The 12472-nt window shown below is 43.7% G+C and overlaps 9 non-coding genes across 9 annotated transcripts; all 9 read right to left on the reverse strand.

The window, feature by feature from the left end:
• Positions 1-442: 442 nt before the first annotated feature.
• Positions 443-633, reverse strand: LOC141194929 (U2 spliceosomal RNA). The gene has a single exon (XR_012267544.1). It is a non-coding gene; the product is annotated as a U2 spliceosomal RNA (small nuclear RNA).
• Positions 634-1755: 1122 nt separating this feature from the next.
• Positions 1756-1946, reverse strand: LOC141194931 (U2 spliceosomal RNA). Its single transcript, XR_012267545.1, has one exon. It is a non-coding gene; the product is annotated as a U2 spliceosomal RNA (small nuclear RNA).
• A 1121-nt stretch (positions 1947-3067) lies between these two features.
• On the reverse strand, positions 3068-3258 carry LOC141194932 (U2 spliceosomal RNA). The gene has a single exon (XR_012267546.1). It is a non-coding gene; the product is annotated as a U2 spliceosomal RNA (small nuclear RNA).
• A 1120-nt stretch (positions 3259-4378) lies between these two features.
• On the reverse strand, positions 4379-4569 carry LOC141194933 (U2 spliceosomal RNA). Its single transcript, XR_012267547.1, has one exon. It is a non-coding gene; the product is annotated as a U2 spliceosomal RNA (small nuclear RNA).
• A 1121-nt stretch (positions 4570-5690) lies between these two features.
• Positions 5691-5881, reverse strand: LOC141194934 (U2 spliceosomal RNA). Its single transcript, XR_012267548.1, has one exon. It is a non-coding gene; the product is annotated as a U2 spliceosomal RNA (small nuclear RNA).
• A 1120-nt stretch (positions 5882-7001) lies between these two features.
• On the reverse strand, positions 7002-7192 carry LOC141194935 (U2 spliceosomal RNA). The gene has a single exon (XR_012267549.1). It is a non-coding gene; the product is annotated as a U2 spliceosomal RNA (small nuclear RNA).
• Positions 7193-8314: 1122 nt separating this feature from the next.
• Positions 8315-8505, reverse strand: LOC141194936 (U2 spliceosomal RNA). The gene has a single exon (XR_012267550.1). It is a non-coding gene; the product is annotated as a U2 spliceosomal RNA (small nuclear RNA).
• A 1123-nt stretch (positions 8506-9628) lies between these two features.
• On the reverse strand, positions 9629-9819 carry LOC141194938 (U2 spliceosomal RNA). The gene has a single exon (XR_012267552.1). It is a non-coding gene; the product is annotated as a U2 spliceosomal RNA (small nuclear RNA).
• Positions 9820-10939: 1120 nt separating this feature from the next.
• LOC141196299 (U2 spliceosomal RNA) lies at positions 10940-11136 on the reverse strand. Its single transcript, XR_012268856.1, has one exon. It is a non-coding gene; the product is annotated as a U2 spliceosomal RNA (small nuclear RNA).
• Positions 11137-12472: the final 1336 nt, after the last annotated feature.

The raw sequence follows: 12472 nt of genomic DNA on the forward strand, positions 1-12472 counted from the left end.
GTAACCAGCTCACATACCTGTTAGCTCAGGTGAGTTTAAAAGGCTGCTGTTGATAACAAGGGCATTTGCTAAATAGATGGTGTGTGTGCAACAATATACTGAAAGGTCAATTATATTGTGCAGCTTATCTCACCACCTGTAGTTATTTAGGTGAAAGCTCCAAAATGCTTGCCTAATATGTCTGTTTATCCAAAAGGAAGTATAGAGGGAGAGCTAGATAGATAGCATTGCATTACATTACATTACATGGCAATGCAATGCACAGTTGCTGAAGTTGAACCAAAATGAGCTTGTCATCTGGCTTCTGCAACTTTTAACATGAAAAATCCAATGAGGAGAAGAAAAGCAAAGCCAAAGAGTCCATCCCAAAATCCGACAAACAAGCAAAATGAACAAAAAGCATTGAATTCAATTCTTTCTGATTTTAGAAACTGCATTAAAGAAGGGGTGCACCGGTCCTGGAGATACTGCAATACCAGGTCAATGCGTGGAGTGGACAGAGCAAGCTCTTTTTCCATCTCCCTGTTCTAAAAATCCATTTAATATATGGTCCCCAGATAGGGGACGTATCAGATATTAAACTGATAAGAACAGATACTACACTTGATCTTAGCCAAAAGGCCGAGAAGCGATAACCAGAATTGGTTTCCGACTACGGTGCCACCCAAGGATTCTGAAAAGTCCATTTGTGGAGATGGCCACCTGGACTCCCGTTAAGAAGACATGCTGTCAACCTCTAGATCCCTCACATGCCTGCACTTTTCGGCTTGCTGCTGCTGCAATCCACGCGTTTTAGATCTGCATAACTCCACCTCTTTTAGCACAGTACCCTCAACCCCCGGCTGTTCCCACCCGCCTCAACACGGTTGGAAGGGAGGAGAACCAATTAAGGCGGGGGGGGGGGGTGGAACGAGCAGCTGTCTACCCTTAGCAGGAGGGTTGCTGATTAATTACCTCTCCTGCTGCTGCTGCTGCTGGCTGTCCAGCAGCAGACTGAAGGTGGCTGCTGCTGTGCGCAGGTATATAAAGGCTCAGAGCCTATTATGACACGCGCAGCCAGCGTTCCATTGCCACATTCCGTCTACTGCAGGCGGGATACCTGGATGGCTGAATGTCACTGAGAAGCTCACAGAGACCGCCATAAGCAACAGTTTAAAAGAATGCCACAGACTAATCAACCAAACTTTTTGGGTTGGTTTCTCTTTTATAGTCTGCAGGCATTAAATGAAAGAAGTCAGTGTTCCAGCAGAGGGAGACAACGTTTCAGAAAAGGCATTGTAGCAAACCAAAAAAGAAATTTTAAGCGCAGCAGAGTAACCAGCTCACATACCTGTTAGCTCAGGTGAGTTTAAAAGGCTGCTGTTGATAACAAGGGCTTTTGCTAAATAGATGGTGTGTGTGCAACAATATACTGAAAGGTCAATTATATTGTGCAGCTTATCTCACCACCTGTAGTTATTTAGGTGAAAGCTCCAAAATGCTTGCCTAATATGTCTGTTTATCCAAAAGGAAGTATAGAGGGAGAGCTAGATAGATAGCATTGCATTACATTACATTACATGGCAATGCAATGCACAGTTGCTGAAGTTGAACCAAAATGAGCTTGTCATCTGGCTTCTGCAACTTTTAACATGAAAAATCCAATGAGGAGAAGAAAAGCAAAGCCAAAGAGTCCATCCCAAAATCCGACAAACAAGCAAAATGAACAAAAAGCATTGAATTCAATTCTTTCTGATTTTAGAAACTGCATTAAAGAAGGGGTGCACCGGTCCTGGAGATACTGCAATACCAGGTCAATGCGTGGAGTGGACAGAGCAAGCTCTTTTTCCATCTCCCTGTTCTAAAAATCCATTTAATATATGGTCCCCAGATAGGGGACGTATCAGATATTAAACTGATAAGAACAGATACTACACTTGATCTTAGCCAAAAGGCCGAGAAGCGATAACCAGAATTGGTTTCCGACTACGGTGCCACCCAAGGATTCTGAAAAGTCCATTTGTGGAGATGGCCACCTGGACTCCCGTTAAGAAGACATGCTGTCAACCTCTAGATCCCTCACATGCCTGCACTTTTCGGCTTGCTGCTGCTGCAATCCACGCGTTTTAGATCTGCATAACTCCACCTCTTTTAGCACAGTACCCTCAACCCCCGGCTGTTCCCACCCGCCTCAACACCGTTGGAAGGGAGGAGAACCAATTAAGGCGGGGGGGGGGGTGGAACGAGCAGCTGTCTACCCTTAGCAGGAGGGTTGCTGATTAATTACCTCTCCTGCTGCTGCTGCTGCTGGCTGTCCAGCAGCAGACTGAAGGTGGCTGCTGCTGTGCGCAGGTATATAAAGGCTCAGAGCCTATTATGACACGCGCAGCCAGCGTTCCATTGCCACATTCCGTCTACTGCAGGCGGGATACCTGGATGGCTGAATGTCACTGAGAAGCTCACAGAGACCGCCATAAGCAACAGTTTAAAAGAATGCCACAGACTAATCAACCAAACTTTTTGGGTTGGTTTCTCTTTTATAGTCTGCAGGCATTAAATGAAAGAAGTCAGTGTTCCAGCAGAGGGAGACAACGTTTCAGAAAAGGCATTGTAGCAAACCAAAAAAGAAATTTTAAGCGCAGCAGAGTAACCAGCTCACATACCTGTTAGCTCAGGTGAGTTTAAAAGGCTGCTGTTGATAACAAGGGCATTTGCTAAATAGATGGTGTGTGTGCAACAATATACTGAAAGGTCAATTATATTGTGCAGCTTATCTCACCACCTGTAGTTATTTAGGTGAAAGCTCCAAAATGCTTGCCTAATATGTCTGTTTATCCAAAAGGAAGTATAGAGGGAGAGCTAGATAGATAGCATTGCATTACATTACATTACATGGCAATGCAATGCACAGTTGCTGAAGTTGAACCAAAATGAGCTTGTCATCTGGCTTCTGCAACTTTTAACATGAAAAATCCAATGAGGAGAAGAAAAGCAAAGCCAAAGAGTCCATCCCAAAATCCGACAAACAAGCAAAATGAACAAAAAGCATTGAATTCAATTCTTTCTGATTTTAGAAACTGCATTAAAGAAGGGGTGCACCGGTCCTGGAGATACTGCAATACCAGGTCAATGCGTGGAGTGGACAGAGCAAGCTCTTTTTCCATCTCCCTGTTCTAAAAATCCATTTAATATATGGTCCCCAGATAGGGGACGTATCAGATATTAAACTGATAAGAACAGATACTACACTTGATCTTAGCCAAAAGGCCGAGAAGCGATAACCAGAATTGGTTTCCGACTACGGTGCCACCCAAGGATTCTGAAAAGTCCATTTGTGGAGATGGCCACCTGGACTCCCGTTAAGAAGACATGCTGTCAACCTCTAGATCCCTCACATGCCTGCACTTTTCGGCTTGCTGCTGCTGCAATCCACGCGTTTTAGATCTGCATAACTCCACCTCTTTTAGCACAGTACCCTCAACCCCCGGCTGTTCTCACCCGCCTCAACGCCGTTGGAAGGGAGGAGAACCAATTAAGGCGGGGGGGGGGGTGGAACGAGCAGCTGTCTACCCTTAGCAGGAGGGTTGCTGATTAATTACCTCTCCTGCTGCTGCTGCTGCTGGCTGTCCAGCAGCAGACTGAAGGTGGCTGCTGCTGTGCGCAGGTATATAAAGGCTCAGAGCCTATTATGACACGCGCAGCCAGCGTTCCATTGCCACATTCCGTCTACTGCAGGCGGGATACCTGGATGGCTGAATGTCACTGAGAAGCTCACAGAGACCGCCATAAGCAACAGTTTAAAAGAATGCCACAGACTAATCAACCAAACTTTTTGGGTTGGTTTCTCTTTTATAGTCTGCAGGCATTAAATGAAAGAAGTCAGTGTTCCAGCAGAGGGAGACAACGTTTCAGAAAAGGCATTGTAGCAAACCAATAAAGAAATTTTAAGCGCAGCAGAGTAACCAGCTCACATACCTGTTAGCTCAGGTGAGTTTAAAAGGCTGCTGTTGATAACAAGGGCATTTGCTAAATAGATGGTGTGTGTGCAACAATATACTGAAAGGTCAATTATATTGTGCAGCTTATCTCACCACCTGTAGTTATTTAGGTGAAAGCTCCAAAATGCTTGCCTAATATGTCTGTTTATCCAAAAGAAGTATAGAGGGAGAGCTAGATAGATAGCATTGCATTACATTACATTACATGGCAATGCAATGCACAGTTGCTGAAGTTGAACCAAAATGAGCTTGTCATCTGGCTTCTGCAACTTTTAACATGAAAAATCCAATGAGGAGAAGAAAAGCAAAGCCAAAGAGTCCATCCCAAAATCCGACAAACAAGCAAAATGAACAAAAAGCATTGAATTCAATTCTTTCTGATTTTAGAAACTGCATTAAAGAAGGGGTGCACCGGTCCTGGAGATACTGCAATACCAGGTCAATGCGTGGAGTGGACAGAGCAAGCTCTTTTTCCATCTCCCTGTTCTAAAAATCCATTTAATATATGGTCCCCAGATAGGGGACGTATCAGATATTAAACTGATAAGAACAGATACTACACTTGATCTTAGCCAAAAGGCCGAGAAGCGATAACCAGAATTGGTTTCCGACTACGGTGCCACCCAAGGATTCTGAAAAGTCCATTTGTGGAGATGGCCACCTGGACTCCCGTTAAGAAGACATGCTGTCAACCTCTAGATCCCTCACATGCCTGCACTTTTCGGCTTGCTGCTGCTGCAATCCACGCGTTTTAGATCTGCATAACTCCACCTCTTTTAGCACAGTACCCTCAACCCCCGGCTGTTCCCACCCGCCTCAACACCGTTGGAAGGGAGGAGAACCAATTAAGGCGGGGGGGGGGGTGGAACGAGCAGCTGTCTACCCTTAGCAGGAGGGTTGCTGATTAATTACCTCTCCTGCTGCTGCTGCTGCTGGCTGTCCAGCAGCAGACTGAAGGTGGCTGCTGCTGTGCGCAGGTATATAAAGGCTCAGAGCCTATTATGACACGCGCAGCCAGCGTTCCATTGCCACATTCCGTCTACTGCAGGCGGGATACCTGGATGGCTGAATGTCACTGAGAAACTCACAGAGACCGCCATAAGCAACAGTTTAAAAGAATGCCACAGACTAATCAACCAAACTTTTTGGGTTGGTTTCTCTTTTATAGTCTGCAGGCATTAAATGAAAGAAGTCAGTGTTCCAGCAGAGGGAGACAACGTTTCAGAAAAGGCATTGTAGCAAACCAAAAAAGAAATTTTAAGCGCAGCAGAGTAACCAGCTCACATACCTGTTAGCTCAGGTGAGTTTAAAAGGCTGCTGTTGATAACAAGGGCATTTGCTAAATAGATGGTGTGTGTGCAACAATATACTGAAAGGTCAATTATATTTTGCAGCTTATCTCACCACCTGTAGTTATTTAGGTGAAAGCTCCAAAATGCTTGCCTAATATGTCTGTTTATCCAAAAGGAAGTATAGAGGGAGAGCTAGATAGATAGCATTGCATTACATTACATTACATGGCAATGCAATGCACAGTTGCTGAAGTTGAACCAAAATGAGCTTGTCATCTGGCTTCTGCAACTTTTAACATGAAAAATCCAATGAGGAGAAGAAAAGCAAAGCCAAAGAGTCCATCCCAAAATCCGACAAACAAGCAAAATGAACAAAAAGCATTGAATTCAATTCTTTCTGATTTTAGAAACTGCATTAAAGAAGGGGTGCACCGGTCCTGGAGATACTGCAATACCAGGTCAATGCGTGGAGTGGACAGAGCAAGCTCTTTTTCCATCTCCCTGTTCTAAAAATCCATTTAATATATGGTCCCCAGATAGGGGACGTATCAGATATTAAACTGATAAGAACAGATACTACACTTGATCTTAGCCAAAAGGCCGAGAAGCGATAACCAGAATTGGTTTCCGACTACGGTGCCACCCAAGGATTCTGAAAAGTCCATTTGTGGAGATGGCCACCTGGACTCCCGTTAAGAAGACATGCTGTCAACCTCTAGATCCCTCACATGCCTGCACTTTTCGGCTTGCTGCTGCTGCAATCCACGCGTTTTAGATCTGCATAACTCCACCTCTTTTAGCACAGTACCCTCAACCCCCGGCTGTTCTCACCCGCCTCAACGCCGTTGGAAGGGAGGAGAACCAATTAAGGCGGGGGGGGGGGTGGAACGAGCAGCTGTCTACCCTTAGCAGGAGGGTTGCTGATTAATTACCTCTCCTGCTGCTGCTGCTGCTGGCTGTCCAGCAGCAGACTGAAGGTGGCTGCTGCTGTGCGCAGGTATATAAAGGCTCAGAGCCTATTATGACACGCGCAGCCAGCGTTCCATTGCCACATTCCGTCTACTGCAGGCGGGATACCTGGATGGCTGAATGTCACTGAGAAGCTCACAGAGACCGCCATAAGCAACAGTTTAAAAGAATGCCACAGACTAATCAACCAAACTTTTTGGGTTGGTTTCTCTTTTATAGTCTGCAGGCATTAAATGAAAGAAGTCAGTGTTCCAGCAGAGGGAGACAACGTTTCAGAAAAGGCATTGTAGCAAACCAATAAAGAAATTTTAAGCGCAGCAGAGTAACCAGCTCACATACCTGTTAGCTCAGGTGAGTTTAAAAGGCTGCTGTTGATAACAAGGGCATTTGCTAAATAGATGGTGTGTGTGCAACAATATACTGAAAGGTCAATTATATTGTGCAGCTTATCTCACCACCTGTAGTTATTTAGGTGAAAGCTCCAAAATGCTTGCCTAATATGTCTGTTTATCCAAAAGAAGTATAGAGGGAGAGCTAGATAGATAGCATTGCATTACATTACATTACATGGCAATGCAATGCACAGTTGCTGAAGTTGAACCAAAATGAGCTTGTCATCTGGCTTCTGCAACTTTTAACATGAAAAATCCAATGAGGAGAAGAAAAGCAAAGCCAAAGAGTCCATCCCAAAATCCGACAAACAAGCAAAATGAACAAAAAGCATTGAATTCAATTCTTTCTGATTTTAGAAACTGCATTAAAGAAGGGGTGCACCGGTCCTGGAGATACTGCAATACCAGGTCAATGCGTGGAGTGGACAGAGCAAGCTCTTTTTCCATCTCCCTGTTCTAAAAATCCATTTAATATATGGTCCCCAGATAGGGGACGTATCAGATATTAAACTGATAAGAACAGATACTACACTTGATCTTAGCCAAAAGGCCGAGAAGCGATAACCAGAATTGGTTTCCGACTACGGTGCCACCCAAGGATTCTGAAAAGTCCATTTGTGGAGATGGCCACCTGGACTCCCGTTAAGAAGACATGCTGTCAACCTCTAGATCCCTCACATGCCTGCACTTTTCGGCTTGCTGCTGCTGCAATCCACGCGTTTTAGATCTGCATAACTCCACCTCTTTTAGCACAGTACCCTCAACCCCCGGCTGTTCCCACCCGCCTCAACACCGTTGGAAGGGAGGAGAACCAATTAAGGCGGGGGGGGGGGGTGGAACGAGCAGCTGTCTACCCTTAGCAGGAGGGTTGCTGATTAATTACCTCTCCTGCTGCTGCTGCTGCTGGCTGTCCAGCAGCAGACTGAAGGTGGCTGCTGCTGTGCGCAGGTATATAAAGGCTCAGAGCCTATTATGACACGCGCAGCCAGCGTTCCATTGCCACATTCCGTCTACTGCAGGCGGGATACCTGGATGGCTGAATGTCACTGAGAAACTCACAGAGACCGCCATAAGCAACAGTTTAAAAGAATGCCACAGACTAATCAACCAAACTTTTTGGGTTGGTTTCTCTTTTATAGTCTGCAGGCATTAAATGAAAGAAGTCAGTGTTCCAGCAGAGGGAGACAACGTTTCAGAAAAGGCATTGTAGCAAACCAAAAAAGAAATTTTAAGCGCAGCAGAGTAACCAGCTCACATACCTGTTAGCTCAGGTGAGTTTAAAAGGCTGCTGTTGATAACAAGGGCATTTGCTAAATAGATGGTGTGTGTGCAACAATATACTGAAAGGTCAATTATATTTTGCAGCTTATCTCACCACCTGTAGTTATTTAGGTGAAAGCTCCAAAATGCTTGCCTAATATGTCTGTTTATCCAAAAGGAAGTATAGAGGGAGAGCTAGATAGATAGCATTGCATTACATTACATTACATGGCAATGCAATGCACAGTTGCTGAAGTTGAACCAAAATGAGCTTGTCATCTGGCTTCTGCAACTTTTAACATGAAAAATCCAATGAGGAGAAGAAAAGCAAAGCCAAAGAGTCCATCCCAAAATCCGACAAACAAGCAAAATGAACAAAAAGCATTGAATTCAATTCTTTCTGATTTTAGAAACTGCATTAAAGAAGGGGTGCACCGGTCCTGGAGATACTGCAATACCAGGTCAATGCGTGGAGTGGACAGAGCAAGCTCTTTTTCCATCTCCCTGTTCTAAAAATCCATTTAATATATGGTCCCCAGATAGGGGACGTATCAGATATTAAACTGATAAGAACAGATACTACACTTGATCTTAGCCAAAAGGCCGAGAAGCGATAACCAGAATTGGTTTCCGACTACGGTGCCACCCAAGGATTCTGAAAAGTCCATTTGTGGAGATGGCCACCTGGACTCCCGTTAAGAAGACATGCTGTCAACCTCTAGATCCCTCACATGCCTGCACTTTTCGGCTTGCTGCTGCTGCAATCCACGCGTTTTAGATCTGCATAACTCCACCTCTTTTAGCACAGTACCCTCAACCCCCGGCTGTTCCCACCCGCCTCAACACCGTTGGAAGGGAGGAGAACCAATTAAGGCGGGGGGGGGGGGGTGGAACGAGCAGCTGTCTACCCTTAGCAGGAGGGTTGCTGATTAATTACCTCTCCTGCTGCTGCTGCTGCTGGCTGTCCAGCAGCAGACTGAAGGTGGCTGCTGCTGTGCGCAGGTATATAAAGGCTCAGAGCCTATTATGACACGCGCAGCCAGCGTTCCATTGCCACATTCCGTCTACTGCAGGCGGGATACCTGGATGGCTGAATGTCACTGAGAAGCTCACAGAGACCGCCATAAGCAACAGTTTAAAAGAATGCCACAGACTAATCAACCAAACTTTTTGGGTTGGTTTCTCTTTTATAGTCTGCAGGCATTAAATGAAAGAAGTCAGTGTTCCAGCAGAGGGAGACAACGTTTCAGAAAAGGCATTGTAGCAAACCAAAAAAGAAATTTTAAGCGCAGCAGAGTAACCAGCTCACATACCTGTTAGCTCAGGTGAGTTTAAAAGGCTGCTGTTGATAACAAGGGCATTTGCTAAATAGATGGTGTGTGTGCAACAATATACTGAAAGGTCAATTATATTGTGCAGCTTATCTCACCACCTGTAGTTATTTAGGTGAAAGCTCCAAAATGCTTGCCTAATATGTCTGTTTATCCAAAAGGAAGTATAGAGGGAGAGCTAGATAGATAGCATTGCATTACATTACCTTACATGGCAATGCAATGCACAGTTGCTGAAGTTGAACCAAAATGAGCTTGTCATCTGGCTTCTGCAACTTTTAACATGAAAAATCCAATGAGGAGAAGAAAAGCAAAGCCAAAGAGTCCATCCCAAAATCCGACAAACAAGCAAAATGAACAAAAAGCATTGAATTCAATTCTTTCTGATTTTAGAAACTGCATTAAAGAAGGGGTGCACCGGTCCTGGAGATACTGCAATACCAGGTCAATGCGTGGAGTGGACAGAGCAAGCTCTTTTTCCATCTCCCTGTTCTAAAAATCCATTTAATATATGGTCCCCAGATAGGGGACGTATCAGATATTAAACTGATAAGAACAGATACTACACTTGATCTTAGCCAAAAGGCCGAGAAGCGATAACCAGAATTGGTTTCCGACTACGGTGCCACCCAAGGATTCTGAAAAGTCCATTTGTGGAGATGGCCACCTGGACTCCCGTTAAGAAGACATGCTGTCAACCTCTAGATCCCTCACATGCCTGCACTTTTCGGCTTGCTGCTGCTGCAATCCACGCGTTTTAGATCTGCATAACTCCACCTCTTTTAGCACAGTACCCTCAACCCCCGGCTGTTCCCACCCGCCTCAACACCGTTGGAAGGGAGGAGAACCAATTAAGGCGGGGGGGGGGTGGAACGAGCAGCTGTCTACCCTTAGCAGGAGGGTTGCTGATTAATTACCTCTCCTGCTGCTGCTGCTGCTGGCTGTCCAGCAGCAGACTGAAGGTGGCTGCTGCTGTGCGCAGGTATATAAAGGCTCAGAGCCTATTATGACACGCGCAGCCAGCGTTCCATTGCCACATTCCGTCTACTGCAGGCGGGATACCTGGATGGCTGAATGTCACTGAGAAGCTCACAGAGACCGCCATAAGCAACAGTTTAAAAGAATGCCACAGACTAATCAACCAAACTTTTTGGGTTGGTTTCTCTTTTATAGTCTGCAGGCATTAAATGAAAGAAGTCAGTGTTCCAGCAGAGGGAGACAACGTTTCAGAAAAGGCATTGTAGCAAACCAAAAAAGAAATTTTAAGCGCAGCAGAGTAACCAGCTCACATACCTGTTAGCTCAGGTGAGTTTAAAAGGCTGCTGTTGATAACAAGGGCATTTGCTAAATAGATGGTGTGTGTGCAACAATATACTGAAAGGTCAATTATATTGTGCAGCTTATCTCACCACCTGTAGTTATTTAGGTGAAAGCTCCAAAATGCTTGCCTAATATGTCTGTTTATCCAAAAGGAAGTATAGAGGGAGAGCTAGATAGATAGCATTGCATTACATTACATTACATGGCAATGCAATGCACAGTTGCTGAAGTTGAACCAAAATGAGCTTGTCATCTGGCTTCTGCAACTTTTAACATGAAAAATCCAATGAGGAGAAGAAAAGCAAAGCCAAAGAGTCCATCCCAAAATCCGACAAACAAGCAAAATGAACAAAAAGCATTGAATTCAATTCTTTCTGATTTTAGAAACTGCATTAAAGAAGGGGTGCACCGGTCCTGGAGATACTGCAATACCAGGTCAATGCGTGGAGTGGACAGAGCAAGCTCTTTTTCCATCTCCCTGTTCTAAAAATCCATTTAATATATGGTCCCCAGATAGGGGACGTATCAGATATTAAACTGATAAGAACAGATTTTTTTTTAATTTGGCTATCCCCCACATGGGGATAAAAACCGTTTATTTAAAATTTAACAAATTACAGAAATAAAACCATTACATCCACATTACACTTTCGGGACTTCAAAGAAAAATAAAAATTCCATCACAGCAAATTTTACAAGACTTCAAATATTCCATAGGTTAAAAAGCCATTTGCCTGCCAACGTTACATTCTTTTTCCTGTCCAATAAATAGTATATGTACATTTCACTTTTACAAAAGGCTAAAACATCATCTACTGGTAACATTTCATGTTTAAAAACAGCAATATTTCTAGCATTCCAGAGCGCTATCTTGGCACAATTCACTGTCTTCCACGCCATTATTTTTTGGTCCATTGTTGGGCATTCCAGAAGACCATATAACACTGATGCAAAATTAAAGTCCTTGAGGTCCACCATTTTCTCCAGCAGGGGGATTAATCTTCTCCAGAACTCTTTAGCAAAAGCACAAGTCCATAAAAGATGCTTCACTGTCTCTTCTTCTTGACAACCTTCTCTTGGGCAGATGGCAGACCTCACAAAACCTCTTCTGTACTGGAATGCCCGGCAAGGAAGACAGTGGTGTGCGCAGCTCCAAGACATGTCTTTCTGTACATTAAAAAGATAAGGGGCGTTAATCATTTTCCATATGTGTACAGTTTTGTCATCATCATAACGTTCAATATCACACAACGTCACATCAGTACTAATTTGTTTGAGTAGTGTCTTGCTGTTACATAGATCCCCTGTCTGTTTCTTATTCAAATTAAAATCAAGAATAATTTTCTTTAAAATCTCATAATGTGCAGGTAGGTTAAAAGCATAAGGAAAGGATAAAACCGTTTCAAACCAACCAAACCTTCTCATGAGAAAACCAGTGTTAAAACGCATAAAATAGGAAAGGTAATTATCTTTAAAAAGGGTTTTAAAACAGAAACAGAAAAAATGTATTAAAAGAAACTTATCTAAAACAGGGAAATCTTTCCCACCTTTAACCTTTGGCTTTGTCACAATTTCTCTTTTGAGTTTCTCCATTTTTGAGCCCCAAAAAAAGGTAAAACATACTTTTGTAATTCGTTTCAACAAATTTGTAGGAGGGGGGAACACCAAACTAAGATATAACAGGATAGGTAATATCACCATTTTTACAATCAGAACTTTACCTTCCATTGACAGCTTTCTCATATTCCACATGCAGATTTTCTGATTAATTTTCTGTGCTGCCGCATCCCAGCTATTAAAACCATTATTAGATTCATTAAAAGAAACACCTAAAATAGTAATGGAATCTGTAACTGCAATTGGTACATCATGTAAACTCATCCCCCCGACATTTAAAATATTACATTTAGTAAGATTAATTTTAAAACCGG

Source organism: Phyllobates terribilis, unplaced genomic scaffold (assembly GCF_046119375.1).
Source record: "Phyllobates terribilis strain yellow unplaced genomic scaffold, ASM4611937v1 Scaffold_74__1_contigs__length_7073193, whole genome shotgun sequence".
Classification (NCBI taxonomy): Eukaryota; Metazoa; Chordata; class Amphibia; order Anura; family Dendrobatidae; genus Phyllobates; species Phyllobates terribilis.